Raw genomic sequence first — 17710 nt, 5'->3', positions numbered from 1 at the left:
TATATATAATCGCATATTTTTTATGATGTCGAATTTGCTCCATCACAAAAGTGACGTCATCATTATTATCATCACTATCCTCCTTTTCAATCAATTTCCAATTTTGTCAACATTTCTTTCCAATCGATGTATCCTCTCCAGCAACACGTCAAATAATCAGTTCAGCTTCGTGACATCAGCGGTGCTAAATCTAAAAAAAGAAAAATATAATTTGAAATTAACATGTATTGTTTATAGTTATTATAGTTATAGTGATGCATGTTCATGGGGAATATCTCGGAATTTTTCATATCATTTAAAGTAATATTTGAAAATTATTATATATTATATATCAATTTTTCATTTTCTCAAAATTCATATAAAATAAAAATAAATTACTGAATAAATATATGAAATGAAATATATGAATAAATATTATAAATGAAATATATGAAACGATATTTGATAATTATATTCAATCAACACGAAAATTTTATACATTTTAAATCCTAGTAATATAATAATGTAAACTCACATTCTTCTCATCAGCTCATTATTTTCGCTGATATCCAACTCAATTCTTAATCCATCTAGTTGTTCGATGGTTCTGCCACTATCTGTAGGTTCAGCGCACCCTCATTTAAATTAGCTGCTTTTTCCAGTAATAGACGGATCTGTATTTAAATGCAGCATATTCCATTAAAGTATCGATGTTGGCCATTTTTATGGTTAACTCTCACATAGATTGACAAACTCGACAAGAAAATTCAACAAGCAAACTGATTGATCACGGGGGATTGTGCGTGATTTTATAGTAAATATATTCGTAGAATATGATACCATTACAAGAAAAAGAACGATACCTCGGTCAAAAGTTTACATCTCAGCCAAAAAGTACATCATGCGATCGAATGATCTCATGAATAAACTTCAGCATTTTTATCAAATAGATCATCAGTTATAATTAGATCGTCATAATATATCAGCAACAAAAAGTACGATGTCTCGAATAAAAGCGTGCCTCAGCCAAAAAGTATAGGAGAAGATGAGGTGTTCGAAAGATTCCACCTCAGCATTTTTGTCGCGTTTTGTGTATCATTGAAGCGCAATTAAACATACATCTACTGAACAGCTATTGGATTTATATTTAACAGTTATCGGATTGATATTTAAGTAGCTACAAACAGCTACAAACAGCTATCAAAACGTTACCGGTCGATTTTTAACTCCATCTGTTGTATATTTAAAGTCTATTGGTTAGGGTAGCGGAATTAAAAATATTAATATGAGATAACATACATTTTATTTAAAAAATCTTACAATCTATCTTTTCTTCCTGGCGTCGCGACTACCGTTACTACAATTAAATATTTTTAATTCATTTTGTAAAGCATAATTCTTTGCATGTTTTCCACATCGTATAGTATTACAATAATCTGGATTACTAAGAGATTCAACATCTTCGTAATATATAATCTTCGTAATATGCATCCAGAGTTTTGATGATATCAGAATCGAGTATATCCATCAGCCATTTCTGTTTTTCATATCCCTTGACATATACGAGTGCTTCATTCTCTTCTTTCATGGCCTCGTAATTAGACGCGTTGCTGTCGTATGGAACCACCCCGTCGCTCATCGCAATTCATGATGATAAGCACTCAACCAGGAAGCGCAAGATTTGTCGGATCTCATCAAAAAGTGCCATGGCATAGGACATGAAAAAATATAATATAAAATATATAATATGAAAAAATATATAATATGGTTCCCCTTTTCAGCATCGTTACTTCTTTGATGAAAAATCCTTTTTCGGTGATGAATCCTCTCCCACGTTATCTTTTTTATTATTATTATATATTTGCGCTCTCTTACGTTATCTTTTTTTCTTGCACGCGATTTAATTAAATAGATATGTTAAATATTTTATTTTTAATGATACGACTTAGTAACTAATTATATTTTTATGAATAATATTTTTATGAATTTTAATAATATAACTTAGTAACACTAATTATGATAATATTTTTTTTAGTAATGTAACACAAAAATGATCAAGCGTGCTTTCTTATTGACTAATTCAATATTTATTGAATCGTACTATTAAATAGCTATTATTAACTAATTCTTAACTATAGGGAAAGGAGGAAAGAAATTAAAATATATTTAAAAAATTTCATGTTTTATTTTAAATTTGATACATTTCTTTACGGCGTTGAGATCACCAGTTGTATATTTTAAATACATTTTGTAACGCATAATTTGTAACATGTTTTAAACATTGCATAAGATTAGTAACATCTAGATTATATGTAAAGAATCTGCATCTTCGTAATCAGCATCCAACATTTCTATGATCAAGTTGTCGCTATCAGCCAGCATCGCGTTTTTTCACGAATTCTTTAACGAGAGTCTTATTGTCGGGATCCCGTCTTCTTATTGCAATCCATGATGTTAAGCACTCAGCCAGGAAGCGCAATACTTTTCTGATTTTGTCAAGATATTCCATAGTATGGAACATGTAAAAATGTAATGAGAAAGAATGGCTTCTTTTCTCAACACTTTCTTCACGACAATTTTTTTTCCAACGATAAATACTTGCAGATTCACAAACAATTTGGTATACTCATGGTGAACGACTTTTTGAAACTGTGTTCGATGCAAAGAATCTTCTCTTGGTTTTTATCTCTTGTATTAAAAAGAGGAAGAAGGTATTTTTTTTTCAGCAATAATAATTTACGTAATCTTGCGTACTACGTTGGACATTGGGCTATATTCAATCACGCTGTCGTGTATGATGAGACAATAGGCTGTAGTATTTGAGTATATTCTCCTTGAATTCAAATTCTAATCGCATATCCACGATACCGTTCTTGGTGGATTCGTTTTGTCGTAAGCAGTCAATGATAACATGAGTATAATCGTGAAGAAAGTTTTTCATGTTCAATAATGTTTCACAATTTTCTCGGGGAATTTGGTAATAAGACGTACGGAAACGTACATACATATCATATAAGACAGCAGTTTTATATTTGTTGAAATCTAGATTCAGATCATCGTACGGATAAAATTCAATGTTTAGATAAAGTTTCACGTTGGTTAATTTATAATGATCGAAGTAAGTTTTAGTTCGTTTAGTGATGTTTTTTTGCAGAGCAAAGAGAATATATATCTAGATTTTTTTAGCTGAGTCGCAATCTTGATAGCCCACGATGCTTTGTCATGTTTTGCAATAAAGGATACTCATACAAATCTCAACGAAAATTCCTATTATTGTACGCTTTCCAAGGTACGCAGTATGGATGGCTTTGTTCAACATAACATGAGGCATTCGCCATTGTATTTTGAATAATTTAAGCGTCGGTTCAATCGCTGAATCTTCCACAATGCAATTGTTGTCGTTGCGCGTTCGTATCAAAATTAATTCGTGATGAGCGTTAATTATCACATGTTTGTAATCTTCGCAAAAACCGAACAACATGCTGAGCGGCACGCAAAAGTTAAAATATCTGTTAGGTGTTATTAAATTTTTCGCATTAGACTCAGACGGAATAAGTCCAGCATTATGCTGGACTATATAATCATTGTATTGTCATTTGAAAAAACGATGCATAGCTCTTTAGATTACTGATTATTCCAATATTTTTGTTATCAATCTCTGCACCATTGAGTTCATATCGAATTTCGTCAAACAGGAACGCCACGCAATTACTTTCAATTATTGGCTATTTTTGTTGATCTTTTTCCTTTGACGTCAATCTACCTTCGACGTAGGTAACATTTTCACATGATAGTATAAATTCTTGCTGTTGTATGAGTATATTAGGCGTCAGTCGGTCATTGGGCGTCAGTCGGTCAAACGCCTTGTGCGTTCGACTCATGATCTACTGTTACGAGTTCGAGTTTACCAGCGCCCCACATAGAGCTGACTTGCTCTGATAGGAGGCAATCTAATTACTTGATTGTCAACATCATGGGCAAGCCAATATCCAATACTAATCCAAATTCTAACCCCTATTCTTATCCTTTCAAAGCGTGCGTTGGACGAGATGCAGATGAGTAGGCCTCCTCGTGGTTCTCCATGGGCGCGAGTCACCTCGAGGATTCGAGGCGTATCACGACGAAACTTCTCACCCCTGTAGAAACGCCCTGCAGGCACTGCCGGGTTTTTCCATCGCCTTTTTCGGGATGGCTTCGTTGGATGGTAAATGGTCTGTCGCATATATCTTTGTGGATGAAGTGGCATGTTCACCCCGTCTTCGGGACGGGGCCGATTTACATTAACTATTATATGGGTATACTTATCTCGTCGCTATGTCCAAACGTGGTGTTGATGTACGGATTATACGTGTGAAACTTGAACTTGACGATACGATTGTCAAAAATCGTATAATTGGCTCATCTCTAATATTCAAGATATCAATCATTTCAGATATTTCGTACAATAAAGCTCAATGATTGTAAAAATTTGACACAATAAGCTTCTACTGAACGATCGAATATTTTTGATCGTTGTCCCTCTAGCAAAAATTATATCTCTAATCTGTTTTGCTTGCTCATTCAGAACAAGCATCTCACGTTATTGTTATCGTATCATTTTATCACTGTCGCCTCCATACGCAATCTAACAGTGATTTATTTTCCATGAAAATCAAATAATCGTTCGTCTTGATTCACAAGGCGAACCGTCAGATTTATAATGTTCCATATGATGATCGGAAAGTAAATGATCTGTGTCAGTCTTTCCGATATCTTATATTCTGATGACACGCTTGGTGAAAATTCATGTATCGTGTGCATAGACTTATCGTTGCTGTATGCGCCCGCGTGGTCACATTGCATTCAATGCGAATGATATTTACGTTGATGATATTATCGATACATCTGATTCGTGCCACTATTGCGGCTCCAGCACACGATTCGATGAAAATCTCAACAGCGATCCAATATTGTGAGGTTTGGTAAAAGCCGAGCATCCTCGCGGCCTGCTACTTTCTGGTCATAGATTTAAGCAATGGCAAATACGATTCGGTTTGACGGACTTTGAAACTTATATGATATCTAATGTAAATTCAGTGAATAATAAGTTTTATTTTGACGAAGATAAAAAAATTGTCATTTTCGAAGGATATTACAAAATACGTGATATAAACAAGTATCTAAGACATGCAAATCTACAATTTTATTATAATGATGTTTTGAGAGAGAAAACGCTTTGCAAAGGGAATGAACAGTACCCACTGACTATTCGTGCCAACAATACAATGAAGAGTGAGATCAAATGCCCTTATCGAGTAAATTTCACCAAATCCAATTTCTCACGTGAGATGCTTGTTCTGAATACTCTTACCAGTGAGCGTAAATATCAATAACATGTTTAAATGAATACTGAGTTGAAATGTGCAATGTCAATTCTTAAATTGATCGTTAACTGTCTGTAAAAACTGTAGATACAGTTATCCACAGTTGCTTTGATCGTAACGTTGATAAGGCATGCGATTGTACTCGATTTGCGTTACGTCCAAATATCGCACTAATTCCTTCGAAGATTGCCAAAACTATCAAAGTAAACAGCACATCTCTCCGCTTCGCGTACGCCACCCAAGTGCCTAGCATTCAGCATTATCCAAATTTACAATACCGCTCTCGTTTCGATACACTCCCTCTGTTGGTAAGATAGTACGCATAAAAATATCTCTAAAATATGGAATACGTATACGTTTTGCCAATTGTTGCAATTGTACGTTGGTAGTTACACCCTTTGGCATTTTTGGCAACTGTTTAACGTTTTTTTTAAATCTTTTTTATTTTTTCTGTTGTGACTTTTCGTTCACGTTTGTATGGAGCGAGGTAAACTCCATGATCTTCCATGATGCGATTATGAGGTTTCAGTTCTTCCAACTGACGTTGCGCTATTTTATTACCGTTTATAGCTTTTGCGATTCCTATCGCGCCGCTGACAACAAGCCGAAGACTCCCAACAATGGTAGAATAGGTAAGATACAACTGTGTGTTGCCACCGGTAACATTCATTTATTCGTCGGCTTTTTCTTCTTCGTTTTCAAGCCCATTTTCGTTTTTATAGCCGCCTAAATAGTTGTAGCAGCAGTTCTCTCTCCTTTACTTTTCATGATAATATATTATAATAATATATTTATATTAAATTTTGATAATACATACACTTTATGTATATTCACTTTGAACTGGCATCTTTATTAATATATCAGTTGTCACGGTAATATGTCATCAGATAATCATTAAAATTTTTATAGATTTAAATTTTTTTAATGATATACTTTATATTCGGTTTGAACTGGTATCTTTGATAATATATCTATTACTTATGGTAATATATTATCTGATAATTATTTAAATTTTGAAAAGTTTAAATTTTTTAGAATACGCTTTATGTATGTTCACTTTAAATTGGGACTTTGAATAATATTATATATCAGTTACTTTTCATGATAATGTATATTGTTAGATAATATATTATCAGATAATCGTTTACATTTTTAAAGGTTTACATTTTTGAGAATATGCTTTATGTATGTTTACTTTGAACTGGGATCTTGAATAATATACAGTTACTTTTCATGGTAATATATGTTGTTAGATAATCATTTAAATTTTGAAAGGGTTACATTTTTTTGAAGATCTGTTTTTGAACATGACTTTTTCATTTTAATGAATTTTAAGGGATATATCACCTATTTTTCAGAGTATAGATATACGAGGCAGCTTTCTAGCTAAACAAGTACCACAAATGTATATACTTTCGACTTTTATCACATAACCTTCTATAAACATAATCTTCTACAATTCATGCAATACAGAAAAAATTGAAATATATACATATAAAATATATCATATGCATATATGTATATTATATTATTAGGTGCTGCAACTTTGCTTCCACCGTTTTTTTTCCGAAATTCGAGGCTTTATTGTAAAAAACTGGTTATACATTTATGATTCAAAGTATTGTCCATCGATGGCCACTACTTTCTCCCATCTTTCGGGTAGCGTACGAATCCCGTGTCGAAAAAAGTGGTCATCTTTTGAGGCTATCCACGAATCGATCCAATTTTTTACTTCTTCATAAGACCGGAAGTGCTGGTCAGCCAGGCCGTATGCCATTGATCGAAACAAGTGATAGTCAGAGGGAGCAACGTCTGGAGAATACGGCGGGTGGGATAGGACTTCCCATTTCAACGTTTCCAAGTATGTCTTGATCACTTTCGCAACATGGGGTCGAGCATTGTCATGCTGCAAAATCACTTTATCGTGTCTCTCGTTGTATTGTGGTCGTTTGCCTTTCAATGCTCGGCTCAAACGCATCAATTGCGTTCAATACCGATCGCCTGTGATTGTTTCAGTCGATTTTAACAGTTCATAATACACTACGCCGAGCTGGTCTCATCAAAGCATGACCTTGGACGTCAAAATCACCATTCTTGAAGCCACTCACGACACGTTCTTTCACTAACAGCGACCTCACCATAAGTATTTGAGAGCATTCGATGAGCTTCAACCGTAGATTTCTTCATATTGAAGCAAAAAATTAAAACGTCCCATAAATGACGAGAATTTGGCTCGTAAACTGACATTTTCAATCGAGAATAACTTTATGATGACTTTATGCAGAACTTTATGCAGACATAAATCGACTAATATTTCTATGGGGTTATGTTGACAAATTCCCAAGTTTATTGTATGACGTCTATGATCTATTTATTTCGACCACCACTTACCGCTAAAGCCATTTATAGGAAAACGGCGGAAGAAAAGTTGTATACCTAATATAATACCACGAACTTTTAAAAACGCTTGGATTAAAAAAGACCTGAACACGGATAGAAGATTAAGCGTTTATTCAGGTTAGGAAAACGAATTTTCTTTACTTAAATAGTTATTAGAGCTGCTAATATAAACGTTACTCAAGTGGCCTCGTGCATTATCTTATTATCCAATGTTAAACACAAAGATAAAATAATACATGGGAGTATTCAAGTAATGTTTTCGAATGTAGCCCAACTTTACATTTAATAATTTGCTTCGTGCATGAAGCATATCACCACGTTTTTCGGTCAGATTCTTTCATTTTGAGTGAAAACATGTCGAATGAGTATATATTTTTATTAAATTTTATGATGATACTTGTATTCTAAATAATTATCATAATAAATAAATAAATACAAATTTCTTATCAATAAAAATTTGTTGCGTGCGACTTTAACTCGGATTATTTTTATTTTTCCCATTTTATTTACTTTTTTTATGATCAATACATTATATCAATTTAATTAATTGATATTATTAAATTATTATTATTGGTTATTTTTATTATTTAATTATTGTATTATTATTTGCGATAATTTCATGAAATTTTCAGATAGCTGTACATGTTTGACATATGTGAAATGATTATAGACGAAAAAAGCATTTCGACTCGACATGAGTATATGAATCTTATAACAGGTTGATAATTTTTTAATAATAATTTTTTTTTAATCCATGTTTATGTTGTCTTTCAAATAAAGGTCTTTCAAAAAATCAACTCAAAATCTCTTGTTTTTTTCTTTTTAAATTTATCATTAATGCATATTAGTCTATTTTGCTATTAGTCTATTTTGCTGTAGTTTCGTGTTATTTTTGTTACAATCGCAATTTTGTGGACAGGGAAATTTGTCCATGTAGATATTTATAGTTAGATGGCGCTCCTGTCTATATATATAGATGTACCCTTTTCTATTATTTTATTCCATCATGTGGATCCGTTGGCTCATGCTCGCTGTGTGTGTCTACTCTATCGCTTTGTATCTCAAAAGATCTATTAAAAGGATATTTTCAGTTATCAGTAACTTAAGTTCTCATTCATTCACACTCCATCACAGAATCCGAAGGGATTCTGATCCCGAGCTGGAAACATTAACAAGTTATGGGCCCAGATTCCGCTAAGTTTGATATCGCAAATCTATAGTGCCGCGAATAATCTGCCGGAAAAAAATGATAGAAAAGAAGCATCGTGTCCCGCTATTCGATGGCACAAATTACGGAAATTGAAAGTTTCGTATAGAGATTGTTTCGGAATCGATTCGTCATCGTTAATTTAAATATATTCTTGGGGATGACAAGTAAACAGCTCATAGACATCAAGCCATTCCTTGTTCAATCATATCTGCGATCAATATTTCTTTCAAAACATGCATGTATCTCGCTCCTATTTTAATCACGCCGTCTATCTCAAATGGCACGCGATCCTTCTTGCGTGACACTCGAGAAGTTGATCGCGCATACGTTCTGCGTGCGAAAATTAAGTTCGTTTTCTGATCTCGATCAATACGGATTATCTAACATTATTCATTTAACATAACGCTTCTTCTCAAATTATTAACTGCGAACCGCATCGAAGCTGCTTCGCGCATTAACGCTATCTTGTCACGTTCTCAGTATACGCGTACTGCGAGGGCATTCAGTGCGCAAGAATTACCTGAATCCGGTGAGATTTGTCGGCTTCATTTACACTTTCTTTCGAACGGCTATGAGAAATTACTCGATGTCGTACCAAGTGCGAATCACCTGTGCACATATCTTACCGAATGTATCAATTATTGGATTACGAGCACCGCTTACCGCTTCGAATGAATCTGCATGCGATTCAACAATAAATTTTGAATTGTTATAACAAAGAGAATCGTTATTACACGCCGCCTTGACGAGAGAGTCTTCCATACAAAGTGACACTAGCGTCACAAATACAAAAACAGAGATGTTGGAAGAATTCGGATTAAGCGAACATATAAATTTGCAAATCTTAGACAAAGCAACGACAGCGGATGGAGATACTAGCAGAAGGTCATACTCTTCGTCTAATCTGAAGAAGAAGGACATAAAATGTAAGTCGTAAATTATCCAAAGAATTGCCGATTCATACTTAGAGTACACAAAAGATAAACTGCATGATATATGGACGGAATTAAAATCGATGTTCGAACATCGGGGAAGCCAAATTATTTTTAATAAAAATATTTTTAAAAAAGAAGTTACTCTTAATGAAATTCAAATCATCCAGTGAGACATTAGCATCTCTTTCCTAAAATTCGAAACTCTCGTTAAAGAAATCAAGTCTATCGGTGCGACCATAGAGGAAACTGATATCGTATGTCACTTATTTTTAACAATGCCACAGGAATACGATGTAGTCGTGCTGACAGCGCTAGAAATATTGCTAAATGAGGCATTAATGTTGAGCTTCGTTAAAAATCGTCTATTGGACGAAAAGACTAAGCGAAAAGGAAGCGGAAAGTCTACAAAAAATGAAACGTCATATTCTACATTTTAGCCTTTATCTCATCGATAAATGATGCTCGGAAATCCAATACACGTAACGTTTAGGTCGAAATTTAATTACAGGTGTCTTAACTGTGGAATAATGGGTTACCATCGATCCGAATGTAGGAAACTAAAGCAAGATGGACATCGGAAGAACGAAAAAGAGAAAGAGACAAATATTCCAATAGATAAATCTAATGAAGTCGGATTCTCAGCAGTAATAGGAAAGGAGCGAAGTAGAGATGGAACTAGATGGATTCTCGACTCTGGAGCCTCAGAACATTTAACGAACAATGAATGTCTTCTAGTATAGAATAATTAGATTACTAAATAATTAGATTACTGAAACAAAATACGTAAAAATACGTATTATAAAAGCAGGTATGTCACTAATAGCGAAAATGGTTGGAAAAATTCTAGGAAAAACGGTTATGGTAAATGGAAAAAGAATTGATATTAAAGTTAGAAAAGTTCTCTATGTTCCTGGATTAGAATTAAATCTGTTATCAGTATCAAAACTCGAGGTAAACGGCTTTAAAATTGTTTTCGAGAAGGATGAATATTGAAAAATAATCAGTAGTAATAACACGCAGGAACCATCGAATATATGAACTAGACATTTTTGAGCGGTTTTAAGTGCATTTTGTGGTATTAAGTGAGACAAAAACTTGGCACGAGCGCTATGTCATATCAGAATTAATAACTTAAAGCAAGTCATTAATATTAGGTGTACAACTTTGCTTCCGCCGTTTTTTTTCCGAAATTCAAGGCTTTATTGTAAAAAACTGGTTATACATTTATGATTCAAAGTATTGTACATCGCTGGCCACTACTTTCTCCCATCTTTCGGGTAGCGTACGAATTCCGCGTCGAAAAAACTGATCATCTTTTGAGGCTATCCACGAATCGATCCAATTTTTTACTTCTTCATAGACCGGAAATGCTGGTCAGCCAGGCCGTGTGCCATTGATCGAAACAAGTGATAGTCAGAGGGAGCAATGTAGTCTGGAGAATATAGCGGATGGGGTAGGACTTCCCATTTCAACGTTTCCAAGTATGTCTTGATCACTTTCGCAACATGGGGTCGAGAATTGTCATACTGCAAAATCACTTTATCGTGTCTCTCGTTGTATTGCGACCGTTTGTCTTTCAATGCTCGGCTCAAACGCATCAATTGCGTTCGATACCGATCGCCTGTGATTGTTTCAGTCGGTTTTAACAGTTCATAATACACTACGCCGAGCTGGTCCCACCAAATACAGAGCACGACCTTGAACGTCAAAATCAATCGTTCTTGAAGCGTTGAAACCACTCATGACCACGTTCTTTCACTAATAGCGGCCTCACCATAAGTATTTGAGAGCATTCGATGAGCCTCAGCCGCAGATTTCTTCATATTGAAGCAAAAAATTAAAACCTCTCGCAAATGACGAGAATTTAGCTCATAAACTGACATTTTCAATCGAGAATAACTTTATGATGCAGACACAAATCGACTAATGTTTCTATGGGGTTATGTTGACAGATGCCCAAGTTTATTGTATGACGTCTATGATCTATTTATTTCGACCACCACTTACCACTAAAGCCATCTATAAGAAAACGGCGGAAACAAAGTTGTACACCTAATATAATAGATGAAATAAATCCGGAAAAATTAAATTACGATCATCCAAACTAAGTTACCTCACAATCAAGAGAGAGTAAGAACGAAGCGCCCCCTACAAGTACACAATGATCTCATTGATCTGATTACACCGAATCACATGATGGCAAACGATACGTATTTATATTCATCGATGATTTTATCTATTTTATTGTACGATAGCTTATTTATTACAAAATAAAAATGAAGTCTTTAAACAGATCTACGAAGCAATAATCACAACAATTTTTGATCAACGCATAAGCAGGTTCCGTTTGTGATAATGAATATAAGTCGAAAGAAATGATAGAAGACTTTCATATAAAAGAGATCTAGATCAAGTACATGATATAGTGTATGCCTCAGCAGAACGGCCCAGAGAGAATGAATAGGACAATTGAGAAGCGCTGCATGATATTACACTCAAAATTAAATAAAACCTTTTGGTCTGAAACGGTCCTGAATATCATATTTATATCATTAACCGAAGTCCCACGGCAACCTTAAAATGTCGGGTGTCAGCTGAACTATGGTTTAGAAAAAACCTGTGAGAAAACTGAAGGTTTTCGGATGTATAATACATATACATATCCCGAAAGAAGTAAATCTGAGGAAATTCGATTCTCGATCAAAGAAATGCATATGATCAGTTACACAGATAACGGATATCGCTTGAGGAGCTTGGAAGATCGACGCATAATTTGCGGAAGAGATGTAATCTTTGATGAAACGAAATTTTTAACAAACATTCGACGGCCTTACGTCAAAACAAGCATTAGTGAAGATTCAAATTCCAATCTGTCAGTTGAACAAGATGAAACGAACCAATATGAGACGACACCTGAACATCAGGAATCGAATTCTTCAGATGAATTGATTTCTACAGAAAAAAATAAATTGAAAACAACTAATGAAGAGGAATTTGTATCTCGCCGGAGTACACGTGAAAAGAAATCGCCAAAGTATCCCGATTATTGTGTACTGGCGTTACACACGGAAAGTTATGTTGAGGATGTACCAAAATATTATATTCTCGAGATAACAAAGAAAACTGAAAAAGGGTCGTAAATGAAGAACTGAAAGCAATTCATTCAAATAAAACGTAGAGTTTCTAGTAAAATTAAGCGATAAGTAAAGTTAAGCGGAAGAAAAGCGAAGATTAGTAATAAATGGATCTTCAAAATTAAACGTGACGAATCCGGAAATATTGAACGTTATAAGGCGTCTCGTTATTAAGGACTATTCACAAACAAAGGGTTTCGATTATAATGAAACTTACGCTTAGTAGCTAGATTAACATTAAGAATTCTATTGTCGATCATCAATGAAGATCTCTATGCAAATAGATTGGACATCAAGAATGTCTTCCTTCACGGAACACTTTCAGAAGAAATTTACATGAAACAACCTGAAAGGATGAAACATTATGAGTGGTCTGTAAACTGAACAAAACGCTGTATGAATTAAAACAATCTCCACGTGCATGGAACTTCGAAATCATAAGGTATGTAAAAACTATTGGCCTTAGATAATCAGAATATAATATTACGAACAAATCAAAATTTACCTTGATATTGATAACATTTTTACGTCTTACTCTATTTTGGCGATGAAAGATTACAAGGGGGCGCGTGGGGTGAAGCCTCCGATGTAGTAGATGCGTCGTCCGAAATAGATTCGCGAAAATTACGCGACCGCTTCCTGATTCATTTTTAAGAACTCTATCAGAGACGCCTTTATGTCGTCTTATGTATGAAAATGTGGTATGACCATAGGAGAGGGTCGCCCTCGCCAATGCGAGTGTTGTCATCCCTTTGGGAAAATCGGGAAGAAGAAAGAGAAGAAGCGATAGTTTACTTCACGATTTTTATTTTTAATTCCGTTTCGATGCTTGTGACGCGAGACGGTGACCTTAATCGGTCTCGTAGGGATCCTCACCGGGAGCTTCGACGTATTCGGCGGAGGAAGGCGAAAAATCTTCTTTGGTATTCGAGTTATGAATTCCGCGAGTCGGTGTGTGCTCGGAGGAACAATGCCGGATAGGGGCTCGAGAGAGATTGGCATAGGTTCGAGCATCTTAAGGATCGAAATCACCGTGCTAATGCAATGTTCTAATGAACCGCCGCAATTGGCGCTTCCACCCTTCGCGACCTTGGCATCTACAGTAAAGATAGATGATAAAGAGAATAATTGGATACCCGCGAGAGAGAGAGTGTTAGCATGAAATTAGACAATATAATTGAGTTCGATAATTGGGATAGAATATTGTAAGATAGTGTAATTAAATAGAGCGGACTAAAAGGGAGAGAGACGACTTCTCTCTTTTTTTTTGACGGCAGAAATGTTCCTATTCGAGGAGGCACGGGGTGATTGTGATAGGACCGGAGAGGAGTAGGCGCCCGAAGGCAAACGCCCAGCCCTGCGTGAGTAGGAATGTAGAACGATCCTGAGTAAGGCCAAAGCGCCAAAGATAGAAAAATGAGGAGAGCCAGATGCCCGCAGGTAAACGCCCAGGCTTGTTAGTTAAGAAGATGCTTTGGAACAGCCCTGAGATAAAGGCGCGCCAAAATGGAAGAAAGAGAGACGAAGGACATTCTATGGAGAGCGCCCTACTCCGAGAGATTCCTTAGAATAAATACGTGTCGGACCACGAACTATTCGCGAGAGGGTTCCACACTCTGCAGCATGACAGCCGTTCTTTTTCGCGATAGAAAAGGACTCTATAAATATTAATTAAATTGCTGGATACGATAACAAAATTGCTATTATATAAAAACGTAAGACCCCTCCGGAGCCTGAAGGGTCGGACTGATTTATCAAGAGATTACAAATATGGATAAGTTTCACGTAATGAGAATTACAAGTATGGAATTGTGAATACAAATTATAAGTATCGAAGTTATATGAAAACTATAAGTACGAAATAAATTACATGAAATTTATAAGTGTAGTAAAGTATAAGTAACGCAAATTTTATAAGAACTGCGGTATTGTGAAAATTTTAAGTTCCCTGTCAGGACTTAGCCGCTGGCTTAGCGAGACGCTGGCTACGGGCTATAAGTATTTGGAAATTGGAATTAACTGATCCACCAAATTACGTGGAGATCGCCCTGGAAGATCATTGTAGACATGAGCTGTCGCTGTCTCTCGAAATGAAGAGTCTCTACGAGCAGCGATGGAATATTTACAAGATGCTGCGAAACGAATACAAGGACAGTTTCATAAGCTTTGGACCGTTAACCGTTAAAGTTTGCACGCTGAATGATGCTGCGCTCGTACGTCTCGATTCTTCGTCCGCATGATGATGACCGAAATAATGCTACGCCGTATGTTTGAATTTGACAGATGTATCGATGTAATATTCGAATGATTAGCCCGACTCGTCGATACGGTCTATGTCAAGTATACGCGATTCTCCAATATTCAAAAACGCATCCAAAAATATTATACGCAATAGCGATATCTTCAAGATAAACATCAGCTCGTCGATTGTGAGCTATTAGCTTTAATACGTTTGAAAAAAACGATGTAATAATATGTGAGTAAAAATTTTTTTTGTTCGTATTATTATATATGTACTTTCTTTATTTCTCATACTATCTATCGTATGTCATATACTTATACATTGTAAGACAAAAGAATGAATAATAAGTATGAAAATAAACGCGCGCAAGGCGGAGGTTAAAATTGATCTTCTAGTTTTATATCCTTTACTTGATCGCGTGATATTTGTATCGTGATATTTGTATCGTAATATTACATTGATGATGATATCACCGTTCGAATATGTTGTGACATGTCGTACCATGTCGAATGTTCGTGAAAAATCTGGTACACTATTTGGCAATGTCGCATTTATAATAACAGTTCATAATACACTGCGCCGAGCTGGTCCCACCAAATATAGAGCATGACCTTGGACGTTCATGCGTTGAAACCACTCACGACACGTTCTTTCACTAATAGCGGCCTCACCATAAGTATTTGAGAGCATTCGATGAGCCTCAGCCGCAGATTTCTTCATATTGAAGCAAAAAATTAAAACCTCCTGCAAATGACGAGAATTTGGCTCGTAAACTGACATTTTCAATCGAGAATAACTTTATGATGCAGACACAAATCGACTAATGTTTCTATGGGGTTATATTGACAGATGCCCAAGTTTATTATATGACGTCTATGATCTATTTATTTCGACCACCACTTACCGCTAAAGCCATCTATAGGAAAACGGCGGAAGCAAAGTTGTGCACCTAATATAAATAATTTAGTTTTTGCAATTTTTTTTATTATTAGAATTTTCATATAAGATTGGATAATTATAAAAAAGCATTTAAAACAAAATATTGATCAATGCTTCTTTATAATCATATTTGCCGACAAGCATATTTGTTAGACAACATCATTACAAAACAAATGATTTCTTTTTGGATTCGTTTAAAAGAAAATAAATTTAATTTACATTTAAAAATCTTTCATCGATTAAGTTTCATGCATGTTATGAATCATTATTTTTTCTACAATTGTCAATTTAAATATACATGAATAATTGCAATAATTATATAAGAATATATTGTTCGATCTTGTATGTTTACTGATAATTAATTTAACTATTTATATCGGAAAAATATACTACAAAAAAATAGGAAAAAGATCAGGATTTGCGCGTGAGATTCTCAGAGAGATCATTGTACTTTATTTGCTCAGTCATATCGATTAATTAATTGAGTTTTACAAATACGATATATAACCCACACGAAAAATTGTAACAATGTCTCGTAAACTAGTTCTACAGCAAATTGCAGCCACACTGCTGCAACATTGCAGCAATATTGCAGCGTTATTGTAGCGATATTGTTGCGAAATTCTGTATGAGTATCACGCATTTATTGCGACTTCTGTGTAAATTAATAAAAGTTTAACGTGTGTAAAATAGGTATACTCTTAATATGTTCAAAATTTTTAAGTAAATTAAAATTTGTGTATACATGTGTGTGTAGCAATCCACTCTTGGACTCAATATGTACGCTTTAAAATAGATAAAATGTATAGCTTGAAAAATTATACTTGGCACTTTAAATGATTACATGTAAATAACTACTATTAAATTATACTTACAGTTTTTCAATTTTTTTACTTTCAATGAAGTTTCTATTCATATACATATTGTTGCTCGACGGAAACCGTGAGAAATTAATAATCTTTTCCGTCAGAAAAGAAATGTAAAAAAAATTATTTTTAATATAATTAAAAATAATTTTTTTTACATTTAAAAATATTAAAAATATTAGTAGATAAGTAAATATTAAAAATATTAGTAGATAAGTAAATATTAAAAATATTTGCAGTAAAAAATAATTCAAATGTTCACTCCCAGTATTATTTCAGATTATGATGTCGAAAGGAAATACGTAACAAAATATCTAACAAAATTTATTTAAATTAAAATATTTTTCAATAAAATAATATTTGCAATCGATAGAATAGATTTATAAAGTACGATAGCTTACATAAACAAATTAATCCGTATAACAAATCAAATTAACCAAGACTCCTCATAAATCAAAGAACTGGAAAAAATATCGGCAGCAGGAGTTAAGTACAGAAGACATCGCGTAAGTAATATACTTATGAAATGTGAAACTCTTTTATTCATTCAAACGCGCTTAAATGTTTCGACTCACTTTTGAACTTTTCTCAGAGACAACATAAATTAACATAAAAACTGTGAATAAAAATTATCCTGTTAAG

This window comes from Atta colombica, unplaced genomic scaffold (assembly GCF_001594045.1).
Source record: "Atta colombica isolate Treedump-2 unplaced genomic scaffold, Acol1.0 scaffold28, whole genome shotgun sequence".
NCBI lineage: Eukaryota > Metazoa > Arthropoda > Insecta > Hymenoptera > Formicidae > Atta > Atta colombica.
Note: the sequence above shows the minus strand (reverse complement) of the source record.